The sequence below is a fragment of the Melanerpes formicivorus genome, unplaced genomic scaffold (genome assembly GCF_026170545.1).
Source record: "Melanerpes formicivorus ecotype bairdi unplaced genomic scaffold, bMelFor1.0.p_v2 SCAF_19, whole genome shotgun sequence".
NCBI lineage: Eukaryota > Metazoa > Chordata > Aves > Piciformes > Picidae > Melanerpes > Melanerpes formicivorus.
In genome coordinates this window covers 3,290,663-3,307,651 of record NW_027142371.1, presented here as the reverse complement: position 1 = coordinate 3,307,651, position 16,989 = coordinate 3,290,663, and the positions used below count along the sequence as shown (strand labels likewise).

At 44.4% G+C, this 16,989-nt stretch overlaps 1 long non-coding RNA gene across 3 annotated transcripts in view; it reads right to left on the bottom strand.

The window, feature by feature from the left end:
- The window catches only part of LOC137446839 (uncharacterized), a 57,169-nt gene that overhangs the window by 23,043 nt on the left and 17,137 nt on the right, over window positions 1–16,989 (bottom strand). For all 3 annotated transcript variants that reach the window (XR_010988736.1, XR_010988737.1, XR_010988735.1), the window contains exon 4: window positions 11,190–11,279. This is a non-coding gene — a long non-coding RNA (uncharacterized lncRNA). The remainder of the gene's footprint in view (window positions 1–11,189; window positions 11,280–16,989) is intronic.

Sequence of the window (16,989 nt, the reverse complement as noted above, 5' to 3'; positions counted from 1 at the left end):
ATGCAATTTCAGAGAAACTGTTTGGCTCTACAACTTGCTATTTCCTGCCTCCTACAGGAAGGTTACTTGGCAAAGGGATGCAATGCCATGCACAGATGACATCAGGGGTGCACAAGGCATTTTCATTTTCCAAGCAACGTCCATTTGGAAACCTCTTTAGCCACAGAGACATGAAGACACACCAGAGAACGTTCTCACAAATTACATTCATCTTTACACAGAAGCAAGCCAAGAAGGAGTTAGCTGTTTTCCCCCATAGCACAAAAATTCCAGTACGGATTACACACCTTCTGCATTCTAGCTCGGTGAACGTTCCACCCAGTGTGTTTCACATTATTAGGCAGGTTTCCCAGCATCTTTTGATAAAAGTTGTGGCTTTATTGCTGTATAAAAAATACAAGGAGAGTTAAATGTTCAGTATTTTCTTATCAAATATTTAGGTGTATAAACTGTTGCAAACAGCCTGGTGTTTATACAATATTCACAGACATCTGTAATGCCTCTCATGAAAGTTCCCGTCTAAGCTCTTAGCTCCTGCAAAAGGGTTTTAGAGATGCTCTGCCCATATTAAAGTGCAATTCTACATAGTCTGAAGAGCCACTTTGATAACAGTTTGTTTTAAGCTTAATGTTTATTCCCTCTCACTGCTGTCTAGGTTGAAATTTGCTTACTTTATGAGCGAAGGCTCTGGCGCATTTAAAATTTAAATACCTGACTTAGGACAGCCTTACTCAGCAAAACACATACACATGCCTAATTTCAGGTACATGTTTATATCCTCCAGGTCTCAGGGCTCAAATCATCCGCCCACATCACTTGTGTTAACAGACAGAAAAGCTGTTGGGAATACAGACAGAAGCCTGGAGTTCACAAAGTTAAGAAGCTCTCATGACTTGTTTGCTAGGTATCGCCCAAGTATCTACCACTAGTAAGAAACAATGGCCATGCCAGAAACAATGGCCATTCCAGTTTCTGAGCTGCTCTAATCTTTCTTGTTGCTTGCTTCTCAAATGGAGCTATTCCTAAAATAAAGCAGGATGCTCAGACTATGAGTACACAAGCTTTCCCATATCTTACAAAATACCACGCAGAGTTGGGATTCTTCTCCCACCATCAACAGACTGTAAGGTCCCACATGTGCACCTTGTGTGGGGTTTCTTAGCCTGGAGAAGAGGAGACTCAGAGGAGACCTTATTGCTGTCTACAACTACCTGAAGGGAGGTTGTAGACAGGTGGATGTTGGTCTCTTCTCCCAGGCAGCCAGCACCAGAACAAGAGGACACAGTCTCAGGCTGCGACAGGGAGGTTTAGGCTGGATGTTAGGAAGAAGTTCTACACAGAGAGAGTGATTGCCCATTGGAATGGGCTGCCCGAGGAGGTGGTGGAGTCACCATCATTGAAGGTGTTCTGGAGGAGACTTGATAGGGTGCTTGGTGCCATGGGTTAGTTGATAGGTGGGTTGGATTAGTTGATAAGTTGGACGCGATGATCTCGAAGGTCTCTTCCAACCTGGTCTATTCTATTCTATTCTATTCTATTCCATTCCATTCCATTCCATTCCATTCCATTCCATTCCATTTTCATGTCAAATAATAGGAATAGTCAAGAATATTTATGATTTTGATCACATGGTTTAAAACACAACAATGCCAATGAGACTCTCCTTGGATTTCAACTTTGGCTAATTTAAAGGGATCACAGCTGATGTAATAAGACTCAACCACACAACCCAATGCCAGCAGCTGAAGAGCACAGTTGTGAAGAGAGTTATGGCATTCCCCTCAAACCTAGTTCCACCACACATCAAGTGTAAATATTGACAAAATGTGGGTTTGAATCAAAAATCTCACAGTGAGGAGCTCAGATTACCTTCATCTGCCTCTATTCAATGCCTTCAGAACAGTCTTGCCAATCAAATGCGCCATGGTTTGTTCTGATGGAGCTTTTGCAGCATTTCTTATTTTCAGAGGCAAAGTGGTTGGTGTTGCACACCAAACCACCAGCTCCACAGGACAACAAGCTTTCTGCCTCCTTGTACAAGTCTAACAGACTGGAGACCAACGATGCAAGATGCTGCAGAAGTGTTTCTCTACTACGAAGGAGCAATTTCTATATCTAACTCTATCTTCCTATATCTTTCTATTTTAAGTTACAACATAGCAGATTCCCATCCAATAGGTGATGGCCACAGCTGTGATCTCAGATCAGTGGCAAGCACTTATCACGCTGCAATGAATACACATACATGCATTGGACCAAGTGAAGACAATCACATGCTGGGTAGAAAGTCCAGATCTGAGGAGCAAGCACAGGCTGTCTCCTGGGACCCTCAAGCAGGAATGGAGCAGACAAACTGTGAGTAGGTACAAGAAACTGAAATGGAGATGGGATAAATGCAACCTAAGTAGAACCCAGGAAAGAAGCAGTTCTGAAACTCTGGGAGATCTAGAATTCCCAGGACATGACTTGCAGTATACACAAGGGGCTACTTGCAACCTTTCTCCCTTAGGTTGACTTTGAATTACTACTTTGAATTACTACTACTGTATCTGCTCTGCTCAAACTCTACTCAGTCCACACTGCATCTGCTCAGGGAGCCTCCGCAATCCTCATATTGAGCTGCTGTTCTTCAGTACACCATCCTAGAACCTCAGACTGGTATACCAGTGTTTTCAATGGGTGCATTACCATTTTATAACAACAATTTGGACACTAGATAGCAAAAAAATGCATATTGACCATCTCCCCTATGGCTTTCCTAGCAGTGCTGGGTCTTTGACCATCCAAATGTAATCACAGATTAATACGGTGGGAGCCAGTAAAGTGCTACAAGAAAGTTTTATAACTCAACTCATCCAGCCAAAAGGCTGAGTGAACTGATACAAAATGTGGCACCTGCCTGTAAGTAAAAACAGGTTGTGAAAGTAAAAGGGGGCATGTAAGAGACACTATGAGAACATCTTTCCCCTCTAAAGAGCACAGATGGTTCCAGCCTCTATTTATGGTGACCCATACACAGTTTGTATTTGATTTTCAGAAAAGTTAGAAAGAGTAACTGAATGTGCTGTCCTCCATGAAATGTGTGGCAGAACTGGTGTCAGTCCGTGTGGAGCGTGCATACCAGCGTGTGACGGGAGAGGAAAACCAGCACTCCACACAAAATGAAGTCAGAGCAGGCTTAGAAAAGCAACCAGATAATCTTACATCACACTTTCTTACTCAAATGGTGCACAAATGTAGCTCTAAACTCACAGTTATAGCCTGTATTCCTTTTTCACATCATCTGTATTACAAGGGTGTAAGGAAGTATTTGGCACTCTCCTGTTGTCTACATCACATGCTTACAGATAATCCAGGAATGCTGTGGTTTAACCATGACATGTACAATAGCCAGAAGTGTTAGGCATTGGAAATGGATCTTAAAGATTTCCTCCACAGCTTTTCTCCTGTGAAGAAAAATAAATATTTGCATTGTTCCTCTGTGCAATGTACAGGACCTGTGGTCATGGAGGGGAACTTAGATAGTACTAAAAGGTCTGCAGGGATCCCAGGACAAGAGCTATGATAGTGAGAAAAGCCATTCAGAGTCCTGAAGTACCTTTTGCATCGTTTGTACTGTGTTATGTGGAAGCAAGCTGTTTTTCCCCATCACTAGAGAGATCTGCCAACTTATGGGTCTGTGTTCCCAAGAAAATTTATCCTCTATAGCAAATGCAGAAGTGTGTCACCTAATTTCTCAGTAGACTTCCACAGAATGAAATACAAAGCAAGGCCAGAAGATCATATTTCCACTTGACTCCCCAAAGCAGTATTTCCTTCAAAGACCCAGCCCTCCTGGAGCTCCTCCTTCACCCACATCTCATTGGACTCTTTTATATAGTTTTGCAAGCCAAGTCAGAAGCAAATGTTAGCTTTCTTCTGATATCTTTGTGTTTTAATATACAATAACTTCATCTGTGGACACGGTGGACAGAGAGGTGCCTACTGTTTTGATAGATCATAGAATCATAGAATCGATACAGTTGGAAAAGACCTCAAAGATCATCAAGTCCAACCTGTCACCCAACACCTCCTGACTAACTAAAGCATGGCACCAAGTGCCACATCCAATCCCATCTTGAACACCTCCAGGGATGGGGACTCCACCACCTCCCTGGGCAGCACTTTCCAATGGCTGACAACTCTCTCTGGGAAGAACTTTCTCCTCACCTCCAGCTTAAACTTCCCCTGGTGCAGCTTGAGACTGTGTCCTCTTGTTCTGGTGGTCTGGGACAAGAGACCAACCCTGGCTACAACCTCCCTTCAGGTAGTTGTAGACAGCAATAAGGTCTCCCTAAGCCTCCTCTTCTCCAGGCTAAACAATCCCAGCTCCCTCAGCCTCTCCTTACAGGGCTGTGCTTGAGGCCTCTCCCTCGTTGCCCTTCTCTGGACATGTTCAAGAGTCTCAATGTCCTTCTTAAATTGAGGGGCCCAGAACTGGACACAGTACTCAAGATGAGTGACATCTGGTAGAGAGAGCAACAGAGGACCACAGAAATACCTGCACAGACAAACAACTCTTCTCAAAGGTCCTCTGTACAATGCTACTGGCACTCAAAATGACCTTCGAAACTCCTTTGCTTAGTAAATTAATTTTCCTCAAAGCATGAATTTATAGAGGAAGAGGAAAAAAAAAAACCACAACATCAAAACTGAAGAGCTTCTATTTTAAAGACAAGGATGTTCTGCTAAATGAAAATGAATTTATTCTTTAAAATAAATTTAAATAATTATAAGCTGAGGAACACCTTCCCTGCCTCTTTTAGCTTGATTTAATGAGGGACACCAGTTAATGCCAATAATAGACTGCTGTGGTAACTCATCATGGCCACTGCAACCCAGCTCTAATCAGACAGAAAAGTATCAAGCATTGGCCAACACAATCATTCTATGATTGAAATTATTTTTAAAGGGAAAAAAAAAAGAGATAAAGAAAAAGAAAATGTTGAAAGGACCATTGTTTGTTTGATTAACTCCTTGTCATCTATTGTCATTCCTTCCTCTTCTTTATGTAGTAATTTTCCACTCATCTCTCCTAGCTTCCCTACTTGCTTTGTTTAGCAGTGCACATCTTGCAAACACAGGAAAACTATTCCTATGGTAGCAATCATGCACAATCTTGAAAGGCAGGCTCGCCCTGTAAAGCACTCAGAGTTGGAACAAGATGCAAGAGAAGTGGATCCAACAAATGAATAGAAGGCATCCCAGTAAAAAAAATAAATATATAATAATGCAGAATGTAAATAAGCTGGTGAGAAGAAAAAAGCATTTCACTGAAACACACAATTTTGCTGAACCCCAAATCATTCCTGGAGATAAATCCATCTTCAGAGGGCTTTTGGGGATGAGGATTTTTGAGGTTGAGTCAGCCATGGTCAAAGACAGCAACATCCCAGATATTTTAACTGACCCTCCCTGAGTTTTGCAGAGGTGAATTTTGACAGTGAGCATTGCTGTTATCTGACCATGGCAAGAGCCATCTTTGGGAAGGAGAACATTCATAAAGCCAGTTAGTCCACACCCTCTCTCAGTTTTACTGGAAGGCAAAGCACAATACTATACAGGAATAGCCAAGCTAATTCAGAACAAGTGAACTTGAGTCCCAAGAGCAGTGTAGACACTCTAACCTAGTGGGCTCCTCTGATTCATCAGGTGGAGTGCCACACCACGCAACTGCAGACACTGCAGTGGGAGCAGCTCGGTCAGATACCTCCACCCAGTTCTGCACAACCTCCTCTAGACACCACATATCTGTCTGCTTGACTCTGCACCATCAAAGATCTAAAAGATCTGCCCACTTCTGACTTCTATTCCCCACTCTTTTGAGCTGGTCACCCAAACACTGCCAGTAACTCTTGTTAGCAATGATCTAGGGGATGGAAAACGTCCAGCAAACTCCAGCAGTTTTGTTTTGAGGTTTTGGTTATGGGTTGTTTCTTTTTCTTTCTTCCTTTTCTTTTTTTCCCCCTTTTGTCTCTTGCCCCTCCTCTTCTCCCTGTTAGGGAATTACTAATTGTTCCAAACTGCTGTTAATTGGCTTGCAGTTCCCCATAGGTTGTCAAACTGCTGGTCAGCTGGCAGGCACAATGTGCTTTCCCAACAGATTTACTTCACAGCTGGATTTGCGTTCTGAAAGATCCTTCCCCGTTTCCAGCTCTGCAGCCCTTCCAGGCAGAAGGAGGAGAGGAACAGACAGATGCCTTTCCACAGAGATGTTATAACCCTTGCAGGTTCTCAGCATGTCAATAACAATCTAATCAGGCTGCATTATATTAGAGGGAAAATGAGATTTCTGACTTTGCCAGCACACTTCACACATCCGCCTGCTCTTACAAACACATACAACACGCTCCAGTTTCCAGATGCAGATAAGGATAACCACAGCATGGAAAACAATCCAAGAACTAGTCTAGCCAATTCCTAGCTGGACCACAGCCTCTTTCCTTCTCCTCTCCTTGCTCTGGAATAACAATCACTGCCTGTAAATTTAATGACATTTCATAGACAACTCCTCTGTTTGTCACAGACAGTGTCCTGCTGCTCTAAGGATACATAGGAAAGATGACTCAACAAGCTGTCCCACCTTGTCTCTCCCCCAGCTTTGGCATAGTCAGAGGGCAACCCTTAAACCTAGATATGCCCAGAGAGCAGGCATTTCTCCTGGAAAATTCCTGATGGCATCTCTAGAGAAAGAGTAGCTGCAAGCACCTCTTCTCCCCATTTGGCTCACCAGCTGCACAGAAATGCCAGGTAGCTTGCCCAACAAATACTGCACCAGGCAGGGCTGATTAAAACTGGCCTAACCCAGGCTCTAAACCTGGGATATCATCACCAGATGACCCCAGTTAACCTAAATGTACCACTGGCTTGTCAAATAGTGAGCAATAAACCACCCCAGAGAACAGAGCTCCTTCTTTAGCTTGCTCCAAGACAAAGGCTCGTACCCAGTAGCAATCTGTCCTTAGCAAAGAAATCCACCCAAAAGAATTATAAAATAAAGCAATAGGGTGCTGATTCCAGATTCACTGCCTGGAGGAAGGAGGAGATTTTATTTCTTTCCTGGCTGATTACCTAGTGAAAGAAAGAAAAGGGGAAAAAAGGCTAGCTGCAGTGAATGAAAAAGAACCTTTTAGTCCAAATCTTTTGGCTGGGTCATCCAAACTCCCAGCTGCCTTGATCTCTTTTCCAGCCAATGAGCTTCTCCTCAGCTTTGACTGATGGTGTCATCTATTTAAAAATCTGTTTATTCTGACAGTTTGCTGTGCTTTTATGTAAGAGGACAGGCAAGCAGCTCATCCTCCAAACCTCAAGGAAGCAGCACAAGCCTTGGCTGCTAGACTAGTTGGCTCCCTGTGGACTGTTGATTCTTGGACAAACTGTTATTCCATCCTTAAAATATGTACTTACCCTGAAAAAAGAAAATGCACACACAAACACCCAACTAGGTATTAAGAGCTTTGGTAGATCTGTGACTCTGATCTTGTGACTAAGGTGTCAGCTGCTTCTGCAGAAATGGACGTGGTAGTGGAAAAAAAACAACAACAACAACAAACCAAACTCAAACACAAAAACAAAGGAAGAGTGAACACTGAACTGGCCACAGCTGGACTGAACTGAACTTCCACTGCTGAGCCGCTAACACTAGGTTTTCCTCATGGCTCCAGTGTCAGTGAGGTTATGGAAACCAGAGAGGCAAACAAATGGGAATTTCTAAACAGATCAAGGACTAAAGGAAGGGGGGAAAAGGGTGTGAGGGAGAATATTGAAAGAACATCCGTTCTGTGGAGGGTTGTGTGTTTCTCAGGGTACCCAAGAGAAGGGGAGATAATGCCTATCCAAGAGAGGTCAGTGGGTATCAGATCACATCACCCCTTTCCTCTTTCCCTTGGCTGCTTTTAAACACTCCCTTTGGAATAAGTTTCCCTTTGGTTGTGGGAAACACACAATCCACCAGCCCTGTTAAAAAGCATGTTGCAGTGGCACTGCCTGAAATAGAAACCAGATTTCTGCTGTCAAGTCCCCAGCTTTACCCTCTACAGATCAGACCTAGCCTTGATCTCAACAGAAGAGACAGAGGATCTGGGAATCAGGCACAACCCCACCATACACCAAGGGGGCACATGAATTATTCCAAAGATAGTTGATGGGGCTCCTTGGTCTGCCTCACTCCCTTTCCCTAAGAAGTTCACCCCTGGGTTTAGCACCAGTGCCTGCAGGGACATGGTGACATGCAGTCCCAGCTCTGCATATGCATCTACATGCTCAGGGGTCAGCAGTCCTGCAAATGATGCCCAGACAGCAACATGATGAATGGAGCACCAGGACTAGATTAAAAGAGACTTTGAGATGCAGTTCAGTTTAAATAAATCCCCTTATTTTTTTACTATCTCACACTACATTTACTCTCTACCATTTGTCTTCTTTTCTACCAACCTGTTTCTGGGTTAGCAGAGATCACCTTTAAGAGAATAACAACAAAGAAAGGCACAGGAGCTCATGGGCAATGCTGCCACACTGCACACTGTCTCATTCCCATGGCTTTCCTCAGTGAAGGGTCTGTTTATATTCAGACCTCAAGCTCCTGAGATGTCCACCTACCATTCTATGCTGCACACCAATGTCTAGCCTGTAGTCTTCTCACACTCCAGAGGCCTGGGGCACAGCTCTATATTGGGACCTTCTTCCCACAGCTATGTCCAGCACCCAGACCAGGCTGGCTGCATCATCACCCTACCACAGCCTGACACCCAGCTGAGGTACCAGGGAGAAGAAAGTGCTGAAGATTTCACTGAGGGCTGGCCAGGGGAAGGGGACACAACCTATATGGAGGTGGCACAAAGCCATGCACATCTCAAGGGCCATGGGATGCACCAGCTAAGCTTGAGGGAGTCCCTGTCCAGCACAGTCAAGCTGCTGGAGGACCCCTCAGCTGAGCTCATGTTCACATGTTTTTTTCCTGAACCTTTCCAGATGGGATATAGTCAGGGCTGGAAGGGCCCTGGGTGCTCTCAGCAGGCTGGGAACATTACCTCTAGGGCACTGCATCAGGACTGCACAGATCCCATTGGTCTTCTGTGTTTTAACTTGGCGTAAAGCTAAAGTTTTCAAAAACTACACTCTTTAACCTCTGTGAAGAAGGAGAGATCTCGGGGATTTGAGTGCTGATCATCTTAGCACTGCATTAGCAGGTGAAGGAGCTTGTTTGAGATTCTGATCAGCTAAGTGCAGCTCAGAGGAGCAGGTCAGAAAATGTCAAAGATGGATCAACACAGAACAAGATGGCTGTGCTTCTGAATGAGCCCCACTGATGAAAATGCTCAGGAGCAGCAAAGGAAAGAGGGAAAGGATGTACAGTGATGTGGAGGAAGAGAGAGAGAAAGCCTTAGCCAGCAAAATGAGCATCCTGAGTCACTCTGCTGGGGAGGTGAGGCTGCTTTGCCAAGGAAAGCTGAGAGAGTAAGTCAGATGCCTGGAGTAATTCCATGGCACGAAAAAAAATTAGGTTTTTTTTAAACAAAGAGTTGGCTGCCCCTGATCATGCATGAGAGCAAGGGGGTAAGCACAGCTCGTGCCAGGCTTCTGAATGAGCCACAGCCCCAGGCTTGTGCAGAGCAGCTCCTGAAGAATCAGCAGCACGCTCCAGGCAGAGGGATCCATCCACAGCTCCTGCGGCCACCACCGGCATCGCTCCACCGAGGGCGTCAAGAGCAGCTGAGCGCTGCGCCCCATCCCCAACGCCAGCCACGCCTCACTGGGGCTGGGAGCTGCCATGGCTGTGAACATCTCCAAGATGAGCATTTTTAGATGAGAGAGGAGCTAGTTCTGCTGACTCATAGATGTGATTTTCATAAAGCAGCAGCGGATTTGTTGAACTCTGATTTCACTTTGCCTGGGTTTCTACAGCTGCTTTCTGCAACCAGAAGCCATCCAGGCTTAGGGCATTTTTTTTCCTTTTTTGTTTTTAGCTTTCCTGCTATAAACCCTTCTACATTTCACTGAACTCTTAATTAGAAATGCAACAATGAAAATCTGCACACACACACACACACACACACACATATATATATATATATATAGAGAGAGAGAGAGAGAGAGAGAGAGATGAGATAGAGATAGAGATAAATGGAATGGAATGGAATGGAATGGAATGGAATGGAATAGAATAGAATAGAATAGAATAGACCAGACCAGACCAGACCAGACCAGACCAGGTTGGAAGAAACCTTCAAGGTCATTGAGTCCAACCCATCATCCAACACCATCTAATCCACTAAACCATGGCACCAAGATAGAGAGAGAGATAGAGAGAGAGATAGAGATAGAGATAGAGATAGAGATAGAGATAGAGATAGAGATAGAGATAGAGATAGAGATAGAGATAGAGATAGAGATAGAGATAGAGATAGAGATAGAGATAGAGATAGAGATAGAGATGAGAGAGAGATGATAGAAATAGAGATGAGAGAGAGAGATGAGAGAGAGAGAGATGAGAGAGAGAGAGATGGGAGAGAGAGAGAGAGAGAGATGAGAGAGAGAGAGATGGGAGAGAGAGAGAGAGAGAGATGAGAGAGAGAGATGAGAGAGAGAGAGAGAGAGAGAGAGGTAGAGATAGAGGTAGAGGTAGAGGTAGATGTAGAGGTAGATGTAGAGGTGGAAGTAGACGTAGAGGTAGAGGTAGAGGTAGAAGTAGAGGTAGAGGTAGAGGTAGAGGTGGAAGTAGAGCTAGAGCTAGAGGTAGAGGTAGAGATAGAGGTAGAGATAGAGGTAGAGATAGAGGTAGAGACAGAAATAGAGATAGAGAGAGATATAGAGAGGTAGAGGTAGAGGTAGAGGTAGAGGTAGAGGCAGAGGTAGAGGTAGAGATAGAGGTAGAGGTAGAGACAGAGATAGATATAGAGACAGAGAGAGAGACAGAGATAGAGATAGAGATAGAGATAGAGATAGAGATAGAGATAGAGATAGAGATAGAGATAGAGATAGAGATAGAGATAGAGATAGAGATAGAGATAGAGATAGAGATAGAGATAGAGATAGAGATAGAGGTAGAGGTAGAGATGGAGGAAGAGACAGAGACAGAGATAGAGACAGAGACAGAGACATAGAGATAGATATGACAGACAGATAGACATCAAAAGTGCTATGGTACTTACCAGGGCCTTTGAAAACATGTCATAGCCTGCCCACCAGCAAATTTCAGCCTTTTTATTTTAACTGACAAAGTGCAAAGTGAATACAAAAACCTGAAAAAAAAAAGAAAAGAAAAGAATGTTTTTTCCATGATGGTTGGAGCACTAATACAGCACAACATTTCACAGCCCTCTGAGAACTGGGGTAAAGTTAGGACCGACAACAGAAGGAAATCAGATTTCCATTTTGTCTCAAAATGTTTTTCTTACAGGGCTTTGCTTCTGCACTGAGGGTCTAAGGACCTGGGCACAGCAGCGTTTGTAGGCAGAAATAAGATCTTGCATTAGATGAACCGGAATGGCTGAGAAAATTAGATAAGCTTCCAGGTGCTTCCTAACCAGTCTCTCTTACACAGTCACTAAGACAAGTCCAGTGAAATCTCTGGGGCTGAAGCATGCTGTGGCTCTGCTTTCAGTCCTTGTTTTCAGAAGTGCTGGTGCTTTTTACAGCTTGCTTTACCAAAGGGCAAGGATTAGTTCTGTCCAGCTGCAGGGACACATCTGACCACCCCTTAAACCAGTCAGAATCACAGAACCTTCACAGAATAACTCACAGAATGGTGGGGGCTAGGAAGGACCTCTGAAGGTCTCGTCAAAGCCCCCTTCAGTAGCTCTGCTTTCTCCTATGCTTCTGCTTTCTCCTATGCTTCTTTCTTTTCATTTGTGAAAAGAAATGGCCAGAAGAGCAATACAGAAAACAAACACATACACACAAACCCCATAGAAAATCACGAGTCAAGCTCATCTCTTTTACAATGTTATCACATCTATTCTCCTTAATCCCTTCCTGAGTTGAGCTCTCACCAAAATCCACTCCAGATAAAGTTTGCTCCCAGTGCAGTGACCCCGTGGTGTGGCTGCTGAGGAGCAAAGATGCCTCCACAATGTTTCATACACCAGCAACCAAGCCACCACCTCTGTCCTAACTCCATAAACTTGGTGGAGAGGGATCAAAGTAAGGTGTTCAGGAGCATCCTTCTCCCAAGTACCACAGACCTTCTGTTCTGTGAACTCAGCAGATATGAATGGAAGTCAATGATGGAAAAATGGGACACCAGACACCAGAGCCCTCTTTGTGGCCTTAACCACAGCTTAGTGCTGCATGGGACTTCTACATCACAAGCATGGCTGAAGGGAAATAGCACTCAGTAGTGGTCAAAGTGGTCTTATTTAACACTTGCAAGTAAAGGCAAAGCTCATGAAAGAGGTGACAGGGTTGTTCTGCCATTTTCTTAGCTCCTCTGGTTAAAAAGTTTCAGTTAATCAAAATTCAATGATAAATAATGCTGGGAGTAAGAATGGGATTTGGATTATTTGCTCTAAGCAGAAGAGAAAAAAGCCACCAAAAATTATTGAGGGGCTGTGAGGCATTCATCAGCTGAGCCTGGTGCAGGCACCTTGCAGGATTTTAATGCTATCAGAAGAGGAGCCACCACAACATTCAGATGCACACTAAAGCCATGCTCACAGCTCAGCAGCCTCCAGAGCTCTTTCACACCCCACCACCATCAGACCTCAGCAATGTGATTTGACTCAGCAATCAGCACAGAAGATGACTGAATCTGGAGCCTTTCTCTGGAGGAACAATGGCAAAATCATCCAGCCAGGATTTGAGTCAGTATCTGGTCCTCACACCTGAACCACGAGCAACCCCAAGGGCTGCTTTAAAGAAAGAGAAACAGAATCACAAGATTTGTCAGCAGCTTTTCATTATGAGGAAGCTGAGGTCAACCATATTTCTAATTTATTTTTTTTTTAGTACATATTGCTTACACTTCAGGCCACTGTCCCTCCTCCAGCCCACCCCTCCTTTCTAATAAGTACAATTTACTACCGTTGCACAAAAAAAACCCATGAGTAATACATTTGTTTCACTTAGACCCAGTCTGAAATGAATCATTTCTTTCCAGCACATGACCAGGCTGTTATGTCTCTCCTAAGCATAATGCAGAAAGACAGAGAGAGAGATGTTACTTTCTGCCCATAAACAGACTCTGTAGGTCGCCAGATATTCTTCTGCCTGATGAGTTCACCTCCAGAAAGAGGCCTTTTAAAGTGCACCTTTCCCTGTCATACCCACATCCCCACAGCCCTGGGAAAAAGGCACTCAAGTTGCTCTCACTCAGACAAACTGTGTCTATCTTTCTTGGCATGACAAGGGGGGTGGGGGTGGGGGGGAGAGAAGAAGTCTCTCTGACAATGGGGCCCCAGAGGGAAATAAACACGGTACCTTTATTTATAGATTTAAAGCCTGATAGGCTTGTGGCTCCCTCCCCTTCAGGCTTTGAGTAACCAGCATTTACTCATGCTTTGGTCTGGGCATTTCTGCCCCTCTCACCTTTCCAGTTCTTTACATCTCAGACACACTGTATAGAAAGGCAAGAGGTTCAGGCTGAGACTATGATGTGCAGTCTGTGTAGATCACTTCATTACATTAAAATTCTCTCTTCCCCAAGCTCAGCTTTGCCCTTTGGTTTTATCCCTCATGTTTGAACTAGAGGAAACAGCACAGGCCAGGAGCCCCTGATCTTCTCAAATTAGGCTCAGCTTAAGAAAACCTGACCAACTGAACCTAGAAAGTTATACTCTCTTAAAATAGAACCTTTCAGCCTTTGGCCCTCACATCCCACTGCAGAGAGGGTGTTTTGCCATCCACAAGGCAGCACATGCTCTGCAGTGCCCATGGGAGCTCAGCCAGGGTGAAGAGCTGCTGATGGTACAGAGGCTTGGTGCTTGGCTGCTTCCATGTCCCAGATCATCATCTTACACATGGATTAGGTCAGAGGGATCAAAACTACCTTGCTCTGTAACGACAGCAACGTTTCTGCATCATCTGTCAAGCTAATTGCAATGAGGATGGATTCACTGAATTACCTCTTTTTGTCTTTCCTTGCCAAATCCACTTCTGAGCAGCCTCTCTGAAACTCTGTGGCAAACTTGTGTCTCAGTGGAAATCAGAGGCAGTATTCATGGTAAAACCCAAACCAGCTATTAACCTATTTACTTTAACACAGCCTGACAGAAACAGGCCATTGTGTCCAAAATCTCACCTTCGGGAGCAGCTCCCATGCTCCTTTCACATCTTTTATATCTTCTCTGGTCTGCTTCACATCCAAATTCACAGCACATTTTTTAGACATAGAGGTGGATGCTCCCCAGTGTCATTGTCATTGACAGCTCCAGTCACTGTCAGCAAACCTACTCTGGGAGACATCCCTGCTGCAGTCTAACCTAACCTTGCCCTTCACTGCTATCCAGAAGCCAGCCCATAACTTATTGACTACAGAATACATCTTCCTTTTCCTTTCCAAGGAAATCTCTTTACTAGACCAACTGATATGGCAGGACAGACTTTTAAAAGGCCTTTTGTGTTTGAAGTCTGCTCTCAAGGTCAGGAAGAAGAGTAGATCTTTCATTCACATTGGCAGGCTGCTTGCTTTTGCCATACTTCCAAATCCACACTCGACTTTTAACTCCATTAAAGCACTAACTGGTGTGTCAGTTGATGCATTTTCTATGTGGGGATAGTCACCCTGAGCATGAATATCCACCACAATGATAGAAGTTAAAGTATTCACAACATACTAGAACCATAGTATCATGGAATTGTTAGGGTTGGAAGGGACCACAAGGATCATCTAGTTCCAATCCCCCTGCCATGGCCAGGGACACCTCACACTAGAGCAGGTTGCTCAGAGCCACATCCAGCCTGGCCTTAGAAACCTCCAGGCATGAGGCTTCCACCACCTCTCTGGGCAACCTGTGCCAGTGTCTCACCACCCTCATGGGGAAGAACTTCTTCCTAACCTCCAATCTGAATCTACCCATTTCTACTTCTTTTTTCCATTCCGCCTAGTCCTGTCACTCCCTGATATCCTACAAAATCCCTCCCCAGCTTTCTTGTAATCCCCTACAGACACTAGAAAGCCACAAGAAGGTCTCCTTGGACTTCAGTCTCTTCTCCAGACTGAACAGCCCCACTGCCCCAGACTGTCCTTATAAGAGAGGTGCTCCAGCCCTCTAATCTAATCTTGTGGCCCTTCTCTGGACACATTGCAGCATGTCCAGATCCTTCCTGCAATAGAGGCTCCAGAACTGGATGCAGTACTCCAGGTGGGGTCTCACCAGAGCAGAGTAGAGGGGGAGAATCACTTCCCTGGCCCTGCTGATTATGCTTCTCTTGATACTTTGGTCCCAGTAAGGATACTTCAGTGTTCCACTAGGAAGAGACATTTAAACCATCCCACTCCCCCCAGTCCTTTCCTCCACCCCGCTGTCTTCTAAGAAAAGTAGGGAAAAGAGAAAAAAAACCCAAACCTTCTTGTCACTGAGTCAGAGGGCCAGGGGCAGGTACAACAGGGGTCCTTCACATTGTTTCACTTGGGCCACAATATAGGAAGAAATTGTCAGTTTACATAGGATGATCATAATCCTCCAAATCTACACAAATGTCACCAAGTCCACAGTGAGAGTAAAAAATTCCTAGAAGCTGCTCTCCTGCCTTCACATCTGCAACACAGACCTCCAGCATGCTTCTGCAAACTCAACACCCACCCTCTTAGCTCAATCTGTGGAACTACAAATAGGTGACTTGAAACTCCTTTTCAGAGCCCAAATCCTGGACCTTCTCTTGTATTGGTCAAAGCTTGATCCAGCAATACAGAAACCCTATTTTTTCTTTATCTTTTTATATGAACTATCACCACCCTCTCACTTCACAATCTGAGCTACTTTCTAATCCATTCTCTTCCACTACCCTAAGTCCTGAGGGTACATTGAGGTCATGTTTGCTACATTTTCTTTGAAACCATTAAACCTCTGGGGGAAGAGGAGGGTTGGCTAGAATATATTTTAAGACTTTCCAAAACTCAAGACCTGGAGCTATAAGAAAGGAATATAGATTGCAGCACTGATGATCAAACCATGAGTTGGCAAGACTGGGTTTTCATTCAACTGAACCACAAATGCACTTGAAACAGTGACTTGCTTTTCTCCTTATGTTTCAGATTAGCTTGGCATCTTTTCTGACACAAAATGACCTTGGTAATTTCTGCTCTGAATCATCAGCAAAGAAGGGAAAGGAAGAAAAGTGAAGATATCCCTTTCCACATCTTCATCCTGCAGCGTAATCCAGAAGGCACAACTTGATCATAACTTCTCTCACTCTCCCATGACCTCTTGCAAAATAATCCCCCCTCACATTCGAGTTACAAACCAAAGCAATTCCTTTCACACTTCAAGTGCCTGCTGTCTGTGATGGCAAGATAAAAGTCATCCAACAAGGCATAAAAATTTTAGCTTATCTTGAGAAAAATGATATGCCAGCCACAGATGGCAAGGGCCATGGAGTAAATGCAACTTGCTCGAGTTTTAGAGGGATCCACATTAAGAACAACCCTCCACCCTTACACTTCTTTAGCACACCACTGAGGCAAGAAGACTGTTGCCCTTAAACCTGTGGATTCAGAGGCTCCACCACAACCTAACCACGCAGTAACACTCTTCCCCTCCTCAAGTCTCATGAAGCACTTGCAGGACATAGCTGCAGTGTGTACCTACCGCCAGATCAGTAGCCAGATGATGCATCTACATGCAACAGAAAGCCTAACACATGTCCTTCAGCAGGGTGACTGTGGTATTAGCTCAGGTTTGAAGCTGCTTTTTACTGAAGCTTATGCATGAGGGAAGCCTTCTTTGTCTAGCATGTGCTTCCCCCTCTATTTTCAGTCACATGGATGCAGCACATGGATATAGGAGCTACAGC